General features: G+C 39.1%; 1 pseudogene; it reads right to left on the reverse strand.

The window, feature by feature from the left end:
* Positions 1 to 6,186, reverse strand: part of LOC108307112 — a 29,084-nt pseudogene that overhangs the window by 15,552 nt on the left and 7,346 nt on the right.

The following is a 6,186-nucleotide window of genomic DNA, read 5'->3' on the forward strand; positions in this document are numbered from 1 at the left end:
TCTCAAACTCCTGGGCTTAAGCAGTCCTTCCTTGGCCTCCCAAAGTGTTGGGATTATAGGCATGAGCCACTGTGCCCCACCCTTGCCATTTTTAAGTTCAGAGGTTTTAAGTACATTCACATCGTTGTGACAAATCTCCACAACTTTTCATGTCATAAAACTGAAATTCTGTACCCATTAAATAACAGCTCCCTATTCCCCAGTCCTTGGTAATCACCATTCCACTTCGTTTCTGTGAATATGACTACTTCAGATACTTCATGTAACAGACTTAGTTTTTATGTAAGAAAGCATTATTGTAAATGTCTATATACATAAGCTAGGTATTTCTCACGTTGCTTCGCCCTTGCCTCATCCTTCCGAGGATCTTGGCAATTACAGCTGAAAAGCTAGTTTACTACAGCCTCAACTCTGGAAGCTAATTTGAAAACTCTGAACTGTCCGACAAGTCACCATTTGATTATCATTTAACTCAGAACCATGACCAGCTGTCTCCCACCCCTCTGCTGTGCAGAATGGAGTCACATGCTTTAGGCAGAAGTCTCACATACGGTTTGCTCAGAGGCCTCTCCAACATTGTCATATTCGAGAATGGCCTTGTACAGGGTGTTGAGCAGGTGAGAGGCCCAGACATTTTGAGTATCAGGTGGAACTTCTGCTACTCTGGTACTGAACTCTGGTATTAGGCTGAGCCAATCGAGGTGACAATTTGTCCACCACTATCTCAAGAGTTATTGTAGCATCTGCAAATATCAACAAATCAAACTCAATAGCAAGGAAAAATACATGCATCTAAAATGTGACATAAATGCTGGCAAATCATCAGGTTTATGGGCAGGCAGGGGAAAATGAAGGATGGTGGATTTTGATCTCACATCACAAGGACCTAACTTCCCTAAGGAAGAACTCCTGCAAGTCATGGAGAAAAAGATAACTCAGCAGAAAAATAACATATAAAGGAACTGACAGTTCACAGAAAAGGAAAGATGAGTGGTTCGAAAACAAACAGAAAGTCACTGGACCTTACTTATAATAAAAGAATGCAAATTAAAATTATACTAGGTAAAACAAAACACCTCCCCATGAGCCAATGTTAGTGTGGGAGGCTGTGCCTAGAGAGGGCTGCACAAGCTCCTGTGAGGCGATGGCACAGCTGGGACCTCAACATGGAAGTCACCATGCGGAGCTAGACATGTGATAAAACGGCTCGGAACTATACAAGAAGATACTACACCCACCCCTGTGCTCAAAGCAAGTTCCTGCAACACTGGTAAACTGCGTCAGGTCTGCAGCTTGGCTAATGGGCTGTGCCAGTGTCGGTTTCCCAGTTTTGATCATGTACTACAACTATGTAAGGTTTTGCCACTGGGGGAAGCAAAGTAACGGGAACACAGGACCTCCCTGTATTATTTTCTGTGGTAGTTCAAAATTAAAGTTAAGGGTAAAAAGCTACATGGGTTACCATTTTACATCTACCGCAATGGTGAGGACCAAAACGTCTGACAACACGCAGATGGCAAGAGTGTGAGGAAACAGGTATTCATCTACATGGCTCACAAGAGAATACATTTATTTACTTGTACCTCCCCATAAAGTGGCAAAACTCAGCAAAATCACACATGGCAATTCCATGTATAAGAACCTACCCTAAATGGTCAGGTGTGGTATAATCCCAGCTCGTGACTGTAATACCAGCATTTTGGGAAGCTAAGGTGGGCAGATCACCTGAGGCCCGGAGTTCAAGAGCAGCCTGGTCAACATGGTGAAACCCTGTCTCTACTAAAAATACAAAAAATTAGATGGGCGTGGTGGCATGTGCCTGTAGTCCCAGCTACTCAGGAGGCTGAGGCAGGAGAATCGCTTGAACCCAGGCGGCAGAGGTTGCAGTGAGCTGAGAGAGCGCCACTGCACTCCAGCCTGGGCAACAGCGTGAGACTCTGTCTCAGAAAAACAACAAACAAACAAATAAAAAACCAAGAAGTTCTTCATATTTTTATGGTATTATCCTCAAAATTTAAATTAGGAATATTTGAAGAGAGTAGTGTAATGACTGTTACGTATGGGTGTATGTATATGCACTGCTTGTGTATGTTGAACTCTTTCTGGAAGGATGTGTAAGAAGCTGAGGACCTGGCCATCTCTGGGGAGGGGAATTGACTGGCTGGGGAACTGGTGCAGGAAGAGTAATTTAGACTTTTCAGTCTAAATCCTCTGTAGTTTTTTGATTTTGAGAGATATGAATGGGTTAAAAATACAAATTTAATCTGAAAAATGAAGTATTCAAGAGAACTACTTATTTGGCAGGCAGCTTTCAAATCTTATGCATTCCAATTATGAGTTATGTGTAGTATGAGTAAAACTGAAGAACATTTAATACCATTATTGATGATGCACTTCTCAATTTCTGCAAGTTCCTCTTTGAAACCAATGAAGTATTTGTACAGGGTTCACATGAGAGCCTGGTAGGTTCTGAAGGGAGCTTCAGGTGACTTCTTAGGAACAGACCCACTTCCAGGCAGCATGCTTTCAGAACTGTGTGTCCCATGACTTCAACAATGAACTCCTGGAGTCGAAATACAACCTGGCCATATGCTGCTATTTGTTCCAGCACAGATCGTAAACAGCTCTATGACAGAAGCAAACTGCAATTATTCAAAGGTGATCTTCTATAAACATTCAAATTCATTTCCCTCTCACTGTAAAATATTTCTTTTACAATTCTTTTAAACAGTATGTTTAGTAGAAGACGAAGTCATAAAATGATGAATAGTTTTATACACAAAGGAAAAAGAGTGAGCATTAATTTCAACAGACTAGAGAATTATGGCTTATATTTTTAAAAAATATACATAAGGTAATCTACTTAAAGCAAAAAAAATTACAGTATATAGCTTTTACGATACAGAATGACAGATCTAAACAGCAGAAAATGCAAACTGAAATTAAGTATGTCCCAAACAGTATTAAGGAATTCTCTTAAGTACTATAAAGATGCACAACTCAATTTTTCTTTTTGGATATTAAATATTTATTTATTTTTGAGACAGAGTCTTGCTCTGTCGCCCAGGCTAGAGTGCAGTGGTGTGGTCTCAGCTCACTGCAACCTCTGCCTCCCAGGTTCAGGCGACTGTCTTGCCTCAGCCTCCCGAGTAGCTGGCATTACAGGTGCCTGACACTGCGCCTGGCTAATTTTTATATTTTTTAGTAGAGACAGGGTTTCACCATCTTGGCCAGGCTGGTGTCGAAATCGTGATCTCATGATCTACCCACCTTGGCCTCCCAAAGTACTGGGATTACAGGCGTGAGCCACTGTGCCTGGCCTGGATATTAAATAATTTTAAATTAATCTTTTTTGCATAAGGAAGCACAAACGATTTCAATTATAGTTAATATTGCAAAATGTTCTAAAATTATATTGCCACAGTTTACATAAAATCCTATTACTTCTTAAATAACAATAAATACAAATAACTTACACGTGTTAAATGAGTTACTATATTGTTTCTCACGGTTACTTTCCCATTTATCAGCTGAAATATAAAAAGCTTTTTCGCTCCTGAAAGCAACCTGAAATTAGATAAAAAAAGATGAGTGTATTTTAAGTCTAGAAAAATATTCATGACAGTATACCCAGAAAAAAAATTTTTTGTTTTACAGGGTCTCATTGTCACCCAGGCTGGAGTGCAGTAGCGATCACAGCTCACTGCAGCCTCAACCTACTGGGTTCAAGTGATTCTCCAGCCTCGGCCTCCTGAATGGCTGGGGTTACAGGTAAATGTCATCATACCTGGCTAATTTTTGTATTTTTTTAAGAGATGGCGGTTTCACCATGTTGCCTAGGCTGGTCTTGAACTCCTGATCTCAAATGATCCACCCGCCTTGGCCTCCCATAGCACTGGGATTATAGGTGTGAGCCACCATGCCCCACTTCAGGAAATTTTTATTAAATATTCAGAATTAAGGGGTAACAAGGTCAGATAATAAGAAAATGGAAGACATCAATCTTTTCATCTGATTACCTTATGACACAAGATATTTCAACGTTGTCTTAGAGAGAAGTCCAAGACATATTGTCAAAGCATATCCCCCATATACTGGATGACCCAAAGAGATCTTCCTATTTCTAAGAATGCCAGCATGTCAATATCATACTTCATAGTGAGAGCACCGGGACCTGGAATTTTAGGAGTAACAGCACCACGTGCTGCATTAGATTTCTGGCTTCCAGATACAGGCGCAGGCCCTCACTGACACTCTCTGCCTATTAAGAATAATAGTAAACCTTACTTTGAACTCAAGTGTTAAAAAAGTGATGGACTAATCTAAGTAAATCATATGCTAAACTATTTAAAATAAAAATGAAGTAAATATGTCAGAATCTCTCAATCTCCACAGTCAAATCTGGTCTGAACTTTATACCTAATGGTCTATTTCTAGTCTGCATGTGAAAATGCTTTAATAGTTTCCTTTAATAAAAGTTTTGCTTCTCAGTAATCAAGCATCATAAATGAAGACTATTAATTAAGTGAATATATCTTACCACAGGGATTCCAGAATAACCTGAGTCTCAGTAACCAAAACCCTGTCATCTGGAACATACAATGGATCACTGCTGTACAAGTGTTGGTCCCTATGAGACAGCAGAGATAAATGTCAATAGAAAGGTTTCTAAGTAAGTAAATAACTAATCTCAAAGAATATTTGCAATTTAGTGCTAACCTTAACTGGCTATGAATTAGCAAGTACACATAATAAATGGCTTAAATGCCCCCTATATTTTCACATCGCTCAAAATCCTGAGAGACACTTTCAGGACAACTGCAATTGTTATGTTTATTGCTGATTTAGGCAAATGTTTACAACTATGTGATGCTGTTTTCTGGAAAACAATACGTCTATTTTTATAGTAAGTATACCAAAACAGAAATCAAATAATGCCCTAATATGTATCAATCCATCTACCTTGAAATTAACAAAAAAACTGAAATACAGATTATAATTAAATAACTATAATTTTATGATTTTTAACAATTAAATAATCAAAAACTATTCAACTAGAATTTTCAACACTGGCCAGGTGTGCTGGCTCACGCTTGTAATTCCAGCACTTAGGGAGGCCAAGGCAGGTGGATCACTTGGGGACAGGAGTTTGAGACCAGCCTGGCCAACATAGTGAACCCCATCTCTACTGAAAATATAAAAATTAGCTGGGTATGGTGATGTGTGCCTATAATCCCAGCTACCTGGGAGGCTGAAGAATGAGAACTGCTGGAACCAGGGAGGCAGAGGCTGCAGTGAGCCAAGATTACACCACTGCACTCCAGCCAGGGTGACAGAGTGAGACTTCCTCTTCCCGCCGCCGAAAATCAATAAATAAAAAATAAAAAATTAGTTGGGTGAGGTGAAGACTACAATGACTTGAGATATCACCACTGCATTGCAGCCTGGGTAACTAGAGTAAGACTCTGTTCTAAAAAGAAATTGTCAAAACCAAAACCAATTTAAATTTCAGAGAGGAACTGAAATCACAAATCAAAGTCAAATGTTTAAACATCAAAGTTTTTTCTATTATCATATTAAATGAAAACTTTAGCTTCTTACCAGATAGCAGCTAAACTGGAGTGCAAATGTAAGCTATAAGGAAACTGGGAGGGCCTGGCTATCCAGTACTGATGGACCACATGATGCTCCAGCCAGCTTCGGTCATCTGGCTCATCTGCTTGAAAGAAATGTAGTAAGTTTGGGTAATAATAGTTACAACAAAAACAACAATAAATACTGGGTCACAGTATCTGGACTTACGATCCATTCAAATGTATAGTTGAAAATGGCTTTTCAAAAATAACAGCTACCTAACAACATTTACTTATATATTATCATTTATTTCAAACCACATATATTGGCTGGGTTCTATGGCTCACGTGTATAATCCCAGAGGTTTGGGAAACCAGGGTGGCATGATCATTTGAGTCCAGGAGTTCAAGACCAGCAACACATTTAGAAAGAAACACATACTAAATTTAATGTAATCGACTAGAAAGTCAAAAAAAATTTGTCGCACATATAAAAAGATATAAATGGTATATGTTAATTGTCCAATAACCATTAAGGAAATTAAAATGGTAACCAAAGACTTTCCCAACCACTCCCAAAGCCTCAGCACTGGTGCTAAATTTTGAAGGATTA

This window comes from Cebus imitator, unplaced genomic scaffold (genome assembly GCF_001604975.1).
Source record: "Cebus imitator isolate Cc_AM_T3 unplaced genomic scaffold, Cebus_imitator-1.0 Scaffold76, whole genome shotgun sequence".
NCBI lineage: Eukaryota > Metazoa > Chordata > Mammalia > Primates > Cebidae > Cebus > Cebus imitator.